The following is a 14,876-nucleotide window of genomic DNA, read 5'->3' as shown; positions in this document are numbered from 1 at the left end:
CTATAGACCGTGGGGCCTGGCCTGCTTCGAACACACCCAACACTGCCAGCGCCGGGGCCCCCAGCGTCTGCACTCCTGCACACTTCCACCCAGTCTCTCCCGTGCCCCTCGTCACCGCACACGAGCCCACGCCCTTCTCCCAAACTGTGCCCACCTGTACGTGCAGACGTGCATGTTCACACGCACACGGTCCGCCTACTTGTGCACCACGCATTTATAGACACGGTAAGATTTGAAAAGTTACCAAGACTTTCACGGTGAACGCCTAAAGCCTTCTGCCAGCCCCTGGCTTCCGTCTCCCCTCTCTCCCGGCTCAACCTGAAGTGGCCAACTACTCTGGATCTTTTTTTTTAATGTTCATTTGCTTTTGTTCCTGAGAGAGCGCGAGAGAGCGTGTACCCGCGGGAGAGGGGCAGAGAGAGAGAATCCCAAGTAGGCTCCACAGTGTCAGCGCAGGGTCCGACACGGGGCTCGATCCCACACCCGTGAGATCACGTCCTGGGCCAAAACCAAGAGTCAGACGCCTGACCGACTGAGCCATCCGGGCACCCCTCAACCGCTCAGATCTTAGTTCTGGAATAGGAAATTCTCTCCCTTGTGCCGCACAGACCAGCGCTGCCCACATGCAGGCCACAGAGTGGCCTCTGCTTTGAGCCCAAGGGGAGAGTTACGAACAGCAGTGTTGTCCCGCTTCCCGCACTAGGAAGAACGAACCATTTCGCAACCCCCCCCCCCCCGCGGTTATATTTTGTAGACAGAGTGACAAGTACAGAAAACCTCCAACTTTGGTCTAAAGTATAAGCACTTCCTGTACCGTAGGAACCTTAGCCCTGACTGAGTTCATTTGAAAAGTTCAACAGGGAATATGCTACGAGCTGCGAGGGAGGGTACGTGTCCACCTGCCCGTGGACTGCTGAGCTCTGCGGGGAGATGGGCACATCTTCGGAGAGCAACACTGCGGCCCGGAGAAGGCAAAAAGCAGATGTGTGTAAACAGTCTGTAAGAAGGGTGCTCAAGCTGGGTGTGGAAGCCCTCGACAGGCAGACGTGGACGGACGGAGCAAACTCAAGCAGAGGGCGTCGCAGGAGCAAAAGTAGGCCGCAGTGTTGGAGCATGGTGTGTGTTGGGAAGGAGCACTTACTTGTTTACAAGAAGACCCGGGTGGAGAACTTGGAAGGGTTTGCCTCTGCGAGGCCTCGTGGGCCGTGGCGGAGGGCTTCACGATGTCTCAGAGGTAACGGGGACGTGGGTCGGCCTTCTACGCAAGGCGGTGGCGCGGTGGGGATTTAGCTTCGACAGGGCGGCATCAGTTAGACAGACTGATGCTGACTTAGGATGAAGGGACAAAGCAGAGAGGGGCTCAGGACGCAGTAGCCAGGCCTTGATGGAAGCCGGAGTGTGGAGCTAATGGAACGGTCAAGGTCAGGACCGCTTGGGAGCCAGCGTGTGTTGGTGCCTGTCGCTAACCCAGGGAACGCCCGTGATTTTCACCGTGAAGGGAGGGGTGAGCCCAGTCCTGAGCCTGCAGACTCTCGGGTGCCTTTGGGTGCTCGGGCAGAGGAGCATCGCCTATTCACTCTCTCACGTCCCTCAGGTCTCTGTGCCAATGTCAGCCTCCCAGGGAAGATTCTCCACGTGCCGCTCACCCCGGCAGTGGCCGTCCCCTCCAACCTTCCGTGCTGTTTCCTCGATAATCGTCACCACCCTCCCCATACTGGTTATTCCTGCCATTATCCAGGTTCGCTCATCTGCCTTCTTTCCTGAAATGTAAGTTCCTTGAGGGCAAGTTTGGTCTAGTATTCATTCACTGTTCTATTTATCCCCGGAAGAATGCCTGAATCACTGTCGGCATTCCACCAGCATTTGAGATTTGAACGGTGGGGTCACTGTGGGCGGTTGATGTTGTGAGCTGTTCAGGGGAAGCTGAAGAGCCCCCTGCGGACGGTGGCTTCTGTCCAAGCATCCACGGGGGGGAGGGGGCGGGGGGGGGTCTGCCACCTTTGATTCCCATGGACACGTGTGCTTCCTCCCCCCCCCCCCCCGTCCTCTCACGATGAGCTTGCCACTTTCCCCCCTGACCGCCAAGTTTCATAATTTTACATCCACTGTGGTTCTGATTCCTGGCAAAATAAAAACCTCTGGGAACCAAACCTATACTTTTCTAAGTGTACAAACAGACAGCCTGGCCAACGCAGTTACTTTTTCACAGCTGGGTCAGATTGGAGTTAAATCAACACAAAAGGAGGTTGTTTGCTTGGCATCTGAGCAGTTGGTCTGAATACTTTCCATCGCAACCTCTGAAAAAGAGCCTGTTGAGTCAAAACGTCAAAAGGGCCTTTTAAGTCATGCACATCTTAAAGGTGACGTGACGTGGGGTTATTGTTTGGTTTCATTTCCCCAGCCCACTGCGCGATCCTCTCGATCCCTGCCTGGCCCGTCACGATTGCTTTCTGTGCAGAGTCCTTGCCTCCGGTCCCCGTTGTGACCAAGGGCTCTCCCTGTCACCAGAGGGCTATTTCTGACACGGGCCTGACGCGTCACCCTACGCCTCCACGCACGTGCACGTAAATCACTGCCGTACGTGTGGATCTTGATGAGAATACCAACGCTTGGAAGGCTGGTGTCTCTTTATGCCAGTGACTAGTATGGCACTTGCCATATAATAACGGTTCAAAACTCCTCTCTCGCTTCCTGTTTTCTATGGAACAAACTATAAACTCGCTTAAAGCTTATTCCGGGTGGTCAGAGACATTTTGACCAATCCACTTTCAAAATGGCCACATCATGACATCCATCATTGTTTTTTCATCATCCAGTCACCTGGACAACAGATTCTCCCATCCCCAGTTCTGGCTCCCACGTCCCCAATTGAGTCTCCCCCAGCCTCGAACCTAACCCCGTCCTGTGTCACGAGAAGTCCATTTGCCCACTGCTCAACAATTTAAAACGTTGAAAGAAGTTTGCTTTTCAGGCCAACCCCGTAACCATCCAGATGAAATTGGCCTCCTGAAATGACCCCGTCCATTCCTCTGGCTACTTGTGTCTTTAGCTCTCCGGGAGCGTTCACATGTGAACCTTGAGTCACCTTGCTCCCTGTGCCTTGCAGTCCGCCCCTCCCCCCACCATTGCTGCCCTGGTCGGACCTGTCCCAACCCCACTCATCTTTTCCATGCAGTTACACAGCCCCCTCCTCTGCACACAGTACAGCTCCCCCCATCAGCATGGATTCCTTTCCTTTCTGTGTCTCCAAAGGGCACTGCTTATACCACTTATAGAACAGACATCATAGGGGCGCCTGGGTGGCACAGTCGGTTAAGCGGCCGACTTCAGCCAGGTCACGATCTCGCGGTCCGTGGGTTCGAGCCCCGCGTCGGGCTCTGGGCTGATGGCTCAGAGCCTGGAGCCTGTTTCCGATTCTGTGTCTCCCTCTCTCTCTGCCTCTCCCCCGTTCATGCTCTGTCTCTCTCTGTCCCAAAAATAAAAATAAACGTTGAAAAAAAAATTAAAAAAAAAAAAAAAAAGAACAGACATCATAGTCAGACCGGAGGTACAGAGTTGTGTGTATGTCTTCGTGGGGGTGAAGGTCTCTTTTCCACTCCTCGTTTCCACCAAGAAGGATTTTTCCCTTAACATTCCTGGCTCCTTGCTGCTCCCCAACTTTCTTCCTCATGGAGGAAGTCCTGCTCACTGGGTGCCAGTTTTGGTCCATGTATCTTAGCTGGACCGAGTGCACCCACCAGTGGTCCTGAGGGTGCCTGTTTGGTCTCTTGTCTCGTTTCCTGTCCACTTGGACCAGCGGGAGGTAAGACTTGAAGTGTGTGTGACTACTTTGCAGGCTCAAGCTTCCCCTCTGTTGGGCTGTTCCAAGGTCTAGACTACAGGATAAAGGAATGGCAGAACGCGGTGAGAAAAAAAAAAAAAAGCTGCACCCAGTGCACCCAGTTTGGCTCTCAACCCGGTCTTTGTTGTTGATACAGCTGACATATTACCTACCTACTTTTTATTGTTGATGCTATTTCTCAGTTTGTTCTGAAGCTTCGCGGAGGAGACGTGCCACTTACTGGGCTTCCTTCATTCCTGTCTTCTCAACACTATTTGTTAACTTTCAGAGCCGAGACTGTGTCAGAGTCATCTTGTCTCTACTGCATCTGGCTCAGGGATTAACATGGTAGGTGCTCGATGTGTGTTCTCTGGATGGAATGAAGCAAATGTGACCTGTAAGCTGTGCTGGAGCACGGGGCGCCTGGGGGGGCTCAGTCGGTTGAGCGTCCGACTTCAGCTCAGGTCACGATGTCACAGTTCGTGGGTTCGAGCCCCACGTTGGACTCTGTGCCGACAGCTCAACTGACTGAGCCACCCAGGCGCCCTCAAAATTTTTATACCATTAAGCTTATTTGTCTTTTTCTGTCATAATTTCTTCTTTTCCCTCTAGGCTGAGAGATTCATCCTTTTGAAGAGGTCTGACTGAATGTTCAATTCTATATTTTTCCAGATTTTCTATGAGTTGATCCATCAGGAATTTATTTTTAATGGCTAAAGGTTTGTTATAAGGTTTCTTGTGGGCAAATGAGAAGTTATAATTCCTGGTTCCTCAAAATGAGGAATATGTAGACTACTTTTAAAGGGAAAAATATTTGGGCTCTTTAATGATGTTTTAAATTATTTTTATTGTGTGATTTCCTGTTATAGATAAATTGTGACCCTCTCCCCCCCCGCCCCCCCAATCCATATGGCGAAGTCCTGATGCTGGTACTTCTGAGTGTGGCCTTATTTGGAAATAGCATCGTGGAGGATGTAATTAGTTAAGATGAGGTCATGCTCAAAGGAGCAGGGTGCGTCCCTACTCCAGTGTGACTGGGCATCCTTCTAGAAAGGGGGAATTTGGGCGCGGACGTGCACTCAGGGAGAGCCTCATGTGAAGACCAGAGTTACGCTATCATAAGCCAAGGAACTACGAGACTCAGGAGACAGAGCTGGAACAGATCTTTCCCCGACGCCTTCAGGGCCGATTCAGGGCCAGCGCGTTGGTCTGGACTTCTAACCCCCTGAACTGTGAGATGCGATGTTCTGTAGCCAGAACTTCCCAGCCCAAGCCGCTTCCTTAGAGCCGCTCTAGCAAACGAGTGCATTTATGGCTGCACAGACTGGTACTGGTCACACACTCCAAGTGCTTACGGCCCTTTCATACCCATCAAAGCAACACAAATGTACAACATGCATGCACTTAACGTTATAAGTCCAACCAGTTCTAAATAATCTACATTAAATTAGTGTGACAATTGGTATAATTTTGCCGCAACTATGTCATGACGCCCCCTCTATGTTTCTGACTTTCCTCAGTGTACGGGGCGGGGATGCATTTCTCTCACCTTTCTGCTCCCCTCGAAACTTCCTCCATAATGCTCCTGACACTGTTTGGCCCTATTCAATTCTCCCTGTTCTTTTTTTCAACGATTCTCAGTCATTTGTAAGGACAGCTTCAAACATGGGCCCCGAAATCCTGCCTAGTTCTTGGTTACGAGGCGGCCAGTCATCCACATCGTCCAGGATATACTTATGCTGATTACTTTTAGGTGCCCGTTAAAATGAACACACACACAAAATCTCTCGGGGACCTTGCAGACCCCTAAGAACAAACCAGCGAGCATGCAGTGAACTCAGTTTGACCGCAGTGTGGTCCCGAAGGTTTGCACTGGGGGTGACTCTCTCTCTTCCTGACTTTTCAGTTCGTGAACGAGATCATTGGGACAGAGATACCTGGTGTCATCGCTCTGCTGTGCTCGTCTGTGTTACGTTGACCTCTTCTTGTCCTACTCCCTGCTCAGAGAATCCTCAAGATGGTGTGATTTCTCTTGCAAACGCAGCTTTCTTGCCGCCAGTGGTCCTAAAAACGTGAGCCATGAGTGGGGTTTAATGCAATGTTCTCATAACCTAGTGAAAGGGTTTTTTTCTTTAATCACTTCAGTTCAGCCAAGAATGTGAGTTGCAAACTAGTCAAAATCCAACAGGAAAGGATGGATTTGTACAGAATTTACTGAAAAAAAACAACAACAAGAAACCTCCCAACAATGTAAATCTAGACTCTGTGGTCTCACTTCCCAAAATGCACAGAGCAGGAACCGGAAGCCAAGGAAACCACTTCTCACGCTCTGTAATTTGGGAGAAGACAGAAACTAGATTTCACAGTGTTTGGACACCTTTGCTCAACTATATCCTAAGCACATTTTTTTCCCCTTCAAGTTTCTGGGAAAACTAGCATTCTTCTGAAGTAAATGCAAGATTTTGCCCAAACCTGGGCCTCCCCCAAAAAGCGATCTAAAGAACTTATTCCCAGGTTCTTGTAGAAATAACCATTCAGTCATAGAAACATTGCAAACTAGTTTTAGCAGTGTTTGCGAGTGGGCCAAGCACACAGGGAACATGCTGACATATCCCCCTGTGTGATGCCACATCCTGGGAAAAGATGGGGGAAGAGAGGTCTGCAAGCTTGGGAGCTCTCGGCCCGGTGTCTTCTCAAGATGCCTCTGAAGTCGAGAGGATACCGTAGTCTGAACCAACTAGACCCTGCTCTCGGCTCCATATGGGGAACCAAGAGGGAGTATGTGACCCGGGGCTGGAACTCGGAATGCGGGAGATAGACAAGTTACTGTGTTTTCCCAGCTCTTGTTTTCACACATGTACCTTAGAGAAACTGACCGGCCTGATGGGATGTTGTGAAAAGTCACTGAAGTAAAGGATGCACAGGGCTTCCGCCTCACACACACGTACACGTGCAAACACACACATTATATAATCCGTACACAGGCTCACCCACCATCGGCACTGACCCTTTTTTACCTAGGAAACATGGCAATTTCTTATGTTTTGACCTAATATGTGTAGAAATAATGATGGGCAGTAGTGAGAAGGTAAGAAGGACTGCCTCTTTGGGCTAAAGAACTCACACGTCTACGGTTGAGGACGTGGCGGAGGGTGCCTGACCCAACGTGACACACACACACACACACACCGTAGTGTGCGAAGAGAAGACACAAAGGCGGAGCAGTAGACTCCTGTCTGTCCCTAGTACATGTTTAACAAAGGGGACAAGAGAACTGAACCAGGAACTAGGGCCATTTTGCTGTATAGACATTGTGTTCATGTCAACTCTTCAAAAAAGAAAGTAATTCGTAAGATGAGAACGAGAATACGCCCAACCTGCCAAGGCAAATTGAAAATACACCATGACATTGCCTGAGGACTTGTTTTTTATTTCCTTAATTAACCCTGAGGTGTTGTCTAATGTTGATGCCAGGATGTGAGTCATAATCCTTTGCTCTGTAACCTTTCTTTGCTATCTCAATGGAATGGGCCAGCCCCAAGACAGGCCCCATTAGACTGTTTTTCAGGTCTTCAGACTTGCAATGAGCAATGTCCTATCAGTTGGCCACCCCCGTGTTCAGCCTCCTGAAAGTGACTTGCCACCCCCAGGTTTTGTCTCCTGATTGATGGTTCAGATCCTGACTTTTCCCCCGGGGGACTTTCCTACCCAGTGGCTGAATGGATCTCTTGTGGCTTTGTCCAGTGAGAAGACAGGTGACCGCTAATAGGAACTGGGTCAACATGGTGAAGATTCAGGTCAGGAATGTTTTGTTTTTCGCAGTTAGCAGGGCTAGGGCTAGAATGAGGTCAGGAGATCAGTTTAGCGTCAGTATTGAATTCTTACCCTCTGGGCTTAAAAAAAGAAAAGCCCAAGGAATGTGGCCTCCCAAGGGCTGGGACAAGAGGTGAACCGTCAACAGGGAGAGCTGCTGGGTGATTTACACCCCAATTTCCATTAGCTTCATGAGTTGTCTGGAATCAGGAGTTCAGAGAGACCCTCCAATGGTTTAGAAATTTCGTCAGGTTTCTTCCCAGACAAACAGAGACCCATTGCATTGCTCAATGTCTGTATGGTGACAATTATATGCTGTGGTGTATGGGAAAGAGGAAAAGCCATAAGTGGGGGGCATCTCATCCCGCAGTACAGTGATGCCAGGTTTTCGTGGCACAGTGGCTTCCAGGAACCTAAAGAAAAATATTATGTTAAACTGTTTCCCTAATGTGACACTTTCTTCAAAACAGAAGCAGTGAAATGTTTGACTCAGTAACAATATTCTAGACCTTGTAATGGGATCTTGATGAACGTTTCATGCTTTTTGCTTGTTGTCAGTCTCGTGTTTTTCTCCTGGTCGGTTTGTTGCTGGTGATTTTACAGAGAATGGGACCTGGGCAACAAGCCCTCTTTATTTTGACTTGGAATTTTTTTCTGCCCGGAGTTGGAAGAGCTCTTACCCGGTGATTATTTGGGGCAGGTTTCCCCAAAGGCTGACAGGTAGCGTTGTGTGTCATTGCCACGGGGGATGTTAATTTTGATGTGGACACATTTGGCTTCCTACAAGACAAAATCTGATGTAGGGAAGACATGATCAAGCTCAGAATTATGAAGCACACTTAGGTGTGCATTATGTCTTCAAGACAGCTACTTGTGATCGTGGTAAAATGCGTTAGTGTATACCGGGGGGTGCGGGGTACTGGGGTAACACCTATTAGGGAATCGTGAATCTGGGACACGTTTCATTTTTTCGCAGCTTGGCCGTCAATGCGGGCTGTTGTTTGCTGCCTCAGGACTCTCAAAGCAAACGGGTAAGCGAGTCACCCGTATACATTGTCGATCATGAGCACAAAGCGACTGAACTGGTGTTCACCCCCGACCAGATCGATGGCGCTGACCGAGTGTTGTGGAGAGATCTTTTGAATCTCCCAGTCTTGAGTGTTTATCTCTTCATATTCCCCCCCTTCGATCTCTAGTCTCAGGTTTCTTCCGTGAGATATGCTCCCCCCCCCCCCCATATTCTTCCTTTCAGCTTCGAAACACCGTAAGATATCGATTAAGCCTGTGGGCTTCGGTGCAGAGCGAGGCTCAAATCCTACACCTGCACTCGTTAGCTCTGACACGTGTGACTGACCTCTCCGAATTCCAGTGTTACTATCCATGAGAAAGGGACGCAAGTAATAACAAAGTGCAGTTATATGTTGTCACGTAAATAGAATGAGATTCTCTGGCCTAGTGACTAAATAAGCATCAGCGGCTATTGTCATCACCCTTATTTAATTTCTATGAGCGTGTCTAACGCAGCACCACCGTGGGGACACATTAGACAATGAGAAAATTCCTCAGCACAAACGAGCCTGGTGTAAGGGCTGTCTCTCTGGGAATTGTTAACCTGACCCCCCCCCCCTTTGGTCATCTTACCCCATCTTCTGTATTCTAACGGGAAGACCAGCCAGGCCCAGTGAAGACTGAGAAGCCGCAGAATCTTAGGGGAGTTCATGACTATGCCCAGAGCGGCCTGCCCAAGACTGACGCCCAACAGAGTCATTGCCACACCTTATGTCGACCGCCATAACGTCATCTGGGCCGCCTGCTTTAGCGGGACCCTGAGCCAAAGGGAGCCATTTATAGGCTTGCGGAAAACTTCATGCAGGAGGAGCGATTCTATGTTGGAGACTGTCTGAATGAACCAATCGGATTCTCTCAGAGTATATCAGGGAGGGACAGAGAGCTCGAGGGGGAGGGAGAGAGAGAAGGAGGGAGGGGAGAGAGAGAGAAAGAAGGAAGGAGAGGGAGAGGGAGAGGGGAAAGACGGAGAGAGACCGTCAGTCTCTGGGTAGTGCTGGCCCTCACAGGCGACCACGTTCTGTAATTTCCTTACTTCCTTTCTTTGGCCAGCAGACTGCCATCGCCTGTGGGCCTCTGTGTTCAAGCATCTGGCAGGTACACCCAGCTGACCCTGACCTCCAGTCACCTCCCGGATTGGCCTTGGCTGAAACCCCCGTGCACCGTGCGCTCAAGGTACAGACTGGGAGGAGAAAGGTCAAGGGGGAGACTCCTGTGACTGCCTTAAAACAAGAAAGCACGTGATTTATCAACCGGAAGACATCTCGTTTATCTCCGTACACGGCTGCGTGTGCCGTTTTGTCCACCTAAAATGCTCTTGGCCCTTTTGTCCGGCGGTCCGAGCCCCCCTCCAGATCCCCGCAGAACGTGATGGGAATTCACAGCCTCCAGCCGGCAGGCCTGCCCCTGCGTGTGCCAGCTCTTGGTTATTCCAAGGAATGTGGTAAGAGAAATCCTGCTTTGCAAAGAGGATTCCGTCCACCCGCGTTTTCCCTTGCTTTGTGTCTGAGAAGCTCCGTCTTCTCTTTCGTGCGTGGCTTCTGAAACCTCAAGTCCCGTGCTTCGTGCATGATTGACGCCCCACGTACGGTGACCAGTGTTCGCTGTAACAGATAGCAGCAGTAAGTGACGCCAACGACGTAACGTGGGGACCCTGCCCTGTGTCAGATACGCTGCTTGGCTCTACTTACCTCGTCTCTGTTCCTCATGTTGTTCTGAAAGAAGGGCATTTTTCATTCCTAGTTTGCAGATGGGGAAAATGAAAGTCAGAAAGGTTCCGTGATTTTACCAAAGTGGCACAGCTTTCGAATGCCCCGATCGAGAGTAAACTCGGTGCCTGCTTCTCTTGCACACTGATGGCTCACGTTTTCCGTGCTCTTCTGAGGGGACTCTGTGTCTCATGTGCTGCTGTGACTTAGAGACCAGAATGTGAGCTTAACAACCTTATACGTTGTTTTGAAACTATTCTGCCTTTCTGAGCTAAGACATCTCTTCCTTCAGTGGCTTTGAAGGAAACAGAAAATCATTGATTTGTTATCTAGAGTTCTCTCCCTATTTTGCAGTTCTGGAAAGTCCAGTGGTGATTCAGACACATAAAACCAACCTCAAAGTTTCTACTAAAGGTGTGCAGCTCTGTGCTGCCTACCCCAAGGGCGCGGCCCACAGAGTGTTCATACCTGCCTTCAGTGCAAACCACAAATACTGTCTAGAGCCGAAGTCACACAACGTGACTCATATTGTGCCTTGTGTGACTCTGGGTGCCTTGAATCTTATCAATGTACAAGACATTATAGATAGCTTTTTCAAACCGTACGTGTTCGTGTCAATAGTATGAAACCAGTATTTAGGTCACGAACACTTTCATCAAGAGGGTTACTGACAATTGGCTTACTTCTGGATTGATCATTTTGACTTGAGTCTGTTGACGCACAGGGTCACAACCGTTTCGGGCGTATGACATAGTGATTCACACGTGTGTAGGCTATGCCGTGCTCACCACCCGTGTGCCACACCCGTCACCGTGCAACACACTTCCAGTACCGCGGACTGTGCTCTCCGTGCTGTGCCTTCCGTGCCCCTGATTTCATGGCGTGACTGGAAGGCTGGGCCTGGAACTGCCCTCCACCCATGCTGGGCAACCCCCACCTCCTTCCCTCTGGCAACCCTCAGGTTGTTCTCTGTATTTATAGGTCTGAGTCTGCTTTTTGTTTGTCTATTCATGGTTTTTTTTAGATTCTACTTACCAGTGAAATCACATGGTATTTGCCTCTCTCTTGGTCTGAGTTGTATCACTTAGCCTAACACCCTGTAGCTCCATCCAAGTCGCAGCCCATGGCGCAATCGCATCCTTCTTGGTAAGGATGCATATCTGTGTGTGTGTGTGTGTGTGTGTGTGTGTGTGTGTGCGCGCGCGCACGTGTACGTACATTATCCATCCCTCTGTTGATGGACACTTGGGTTGCTTCCATATCCTGGCCATTGTAAATAAGGCACACAGAGGGGTGCATGTATCTTTTTGAATTAGCGTTATTGTTTTCTTTGGGTAAATACCCAGTAGTGGAACTAATGGATCGTATGGTAATTTTACTTTTAATTTTTTGAGGAACCTCCATACTGTTTTCCAGAGCGGCCGCACCAGTTTGCCTTCCCACCACGTGTGCAAGAGGGCTCCCCTTTCTCCGCATCCTCACCAACACCTGTTGTTTCCTGAGTTGTTCATGTTAGCCACTCTGACAGGTGTGAGGTAATATGTCATCGTGGTTTTGATTTCTCTTTCCCAGATGATCAGTGATGTTGAGCATGTTTTCATGTGTCAGTTGGCCATCTGGGTGTCTTCTTTGGAAAAATGCCTATCCAGGTCCTCTGCCCGTGTTTTAATCGGATTGGGTTATTTTCTGTTGAGTTGTGTAAGTGCCCTATATATTTTGGATATTACGTTAATTACAACTTAAATGGAAGTTGGGCCTAGGTGATTTTTATGTTTTTAAAAAAAATTTTTTTTAACATTTATTTATTTTTGAGACAGAGAGAGACTGAGCATGAACGGGGGAGGGTCAGAGAGAGGGAGACACAGACTCTGAAACAGGCTCCGGGCTCTGAGCTGTCAGCACAGGGGCCCGACGCGGGGCTCGAACCCACGGACCGCGAGATCGTGACCTGAGGCGAAGTCGGCGCTCAACCGACTGAGCCACCCAGGCGCCCCGGTGATTTTTATGTTTAATCCATCTATCGACCAAGTCCTTCTTGAGCACCGACTTCATAATTCAAGACTTAAAAAAATAATTACAAATAGTATACAGCCCATGGGAAGACGATTATGAATCATCAGGAGGTTCACAGAGGACTGTCTTCAGACAGCGACAATCAGTCTCTGAGACTCCTGCTGATGGCTCGTGTCCTGACCAGGCAGCTGTGTCACAGTCCGCTGTCGGTTTTCCTGAAGCTCACGTGTATGTGCACCACACGGGCGGCCACACTTCTGTGGCAGGGCACGTAAATACACTTCTGCACAGGGAACGTAGGTCAGGCTGGTCTAGACGGGACCTCAGCATCTTCTTGTGTCTCCTCTGCTCTAACGTCCCTTACCCTGAAGATCAAGTTCACACCATAGCAGCTCAACGTGGACCCGAAATATTCACCAGCAGCTGACGGGTCAGCACCTCAGTGTTCATATGGACCGAGGAACGCAATTGCTAGGGACAAATACGGCTAATGGAAAATTCTATCCGGTAATCTGCATGTTCTTTTCCACTGACAGATACATATGTGAGAAATAGAACCAAGAGTAGGGTTTTTATAGCTTATCTGAAGGCAGAGCAAAGGGCCCTGCGTGACCTTACGGGATGCCTCCTTCAGACCTGATCTTCTCCCTGACAGACTAGGCACTTGGGCCGAAGACCGCAGCGAGTGCTGCAGGCAAATTTGCCTATATATAAACCTTCCTCTTTAAAAATGATATAGAAGGAATAAGATTTGTAAGGCCCAATGGAACCCAAGAGATTAGGAGGATCCGTTAGCGCGTGAGAGGTTTCAATAAATTTCTAAAATGAACAAAATGAGAATACTTGGTTTGTAAAATTCTGTTTAATACTCATACTTTAAAAAATGTGTTCAGAATTCATAACATTTAAAAATCATTGAAATTAAATAGTTAATGCATTTTACTTTAAATTTTTAAAAAAATTTTTTAACGTTTATTCATTTTTGAGAGACAGAGACAGAGTGCGAGTGGGGGAGGGCAGAGAGAGTTTAAATTTTTTTTTTTTTTACATTTATTTATTTTCAAGAGACAGAGAGAGACAGAGCACAAGTGGGGGAGGGACAGAGAGAGAGGGAGACACAGAATCCGAAGCAGGCTCCAGGCTCTGAGTAGCTGTCAGCACAGAGCCCGATGCGAGGCTAGAACTCACGAACTTCAAGATCATCACCTAAGCCGAAGTCAGACACTTAACTGACGGAGCCACCCAGGCACCCCAATGTATTTTACTTTAAAAATTTATGAACATTATAGAACATAAAATGTATTAACACTGAAATATGTGTTATCTTTCCAAAATAAATTATCAAAATAAATAGTTAAAAAGGGCATTATTAAAATAAAAGACCAAATTATTTGCATAGCCTTTCATTTCACCATTTATAGATCAAGTTTTCCCGCATTGATTTTCAATATTCTCATCTTCATATCCTACATTTTGGGGGAAATCTTCCACTTTGATGTTGGTTATAATTCAATACGTTGTCTCCATTAATTATGTGAGGTCAGCCATGGGGAATAATAATAATAAAGTGCTGGCATTATAATAATAAAATGACTGACATTTTAAAATTTGTTGTGTCATTTTCTGGGTTATCATTTGTGATGATGTCACTGTCACTGCAACGGAGAGAAAGAGGCAGTGCCTTGTACAGTTTGAGGAAATGTGCATCTGACCGCCCGCCGTCCCTTGGGACGGCAGAAAATAGGTTGAGAATGGATGAGTGAACCCAGCTCTCACCAGCAAGCCATGTGTGACCACCACTGGTTTCTGGGAACCGCTTCCTGATTTCGTGCCCCACTTTGGAGGAGAGGGTCATCTTAATTTGGGGGCTTGCGACCTGCCTCCGTCCCTATCAACTGACGTGGTTCTGTAATACGATCCTGGTTAATGATGGGGCACACGGGTTCAGATCGTGTATTTAATCCGGATATGGAAAAATACCCTGGGAGCAAATGAAATAAATAGGACGAATATTTCCATTTTTACCAGTTATGCAACATATTTGAGCCTTCGAGCTGAAAGCACTCGCAAGGTAGCCGGAAGCCAGCCGGTGTAGAACTTTCCAAAATGTGTAAATGTGTATCTCATTGGAAGAAGAATAGATCAAATTCAGTATTTAACCTCTTTCTTGATCAATCTCATCAGCTGGACATTTGCACTTAATCGTTTGTGTTTGTCAGTGTTTTGGAAATTCTGGAAAGAATTTTGGTTTTGGAAAAACTTGACACATAGCCTTAACGATGCTTTACTGGGACATCTGGATGAAGTTATCCCATTGAGGGCTGGGCCCATCGTGAAGATGGTCCTCGCAGCAAGGTGATTAGATGGGGTCCATGTTGAGCCACACTAGCAGTGACACTTGCTGGGACAGTTCCTCGAGCCCTGCGGTCCTGTCTAGTTCCTATCCTCACCCGGGT

Source organism: Lynx rufus, unplaced genomic scaffold (genome assembly GCF_022079265.1).
Source record: "Lynx rufus isolate CCGP_SWC_20201006 ecotype Redwood Valley unplaced genomic scaffold, mLynRuf1.p SCAF_9, whole genome shotgun sequence".
NCBI lineage: Eukaryota > Metazoa > Chordata > Mammalia > Carnivora > Felidae > Lynx > Lynx rufus.
The sequence above is the reverse complement of the archived record's forward strand: the minus strand, read 5'-3'. Positions refer to the sequence as shown.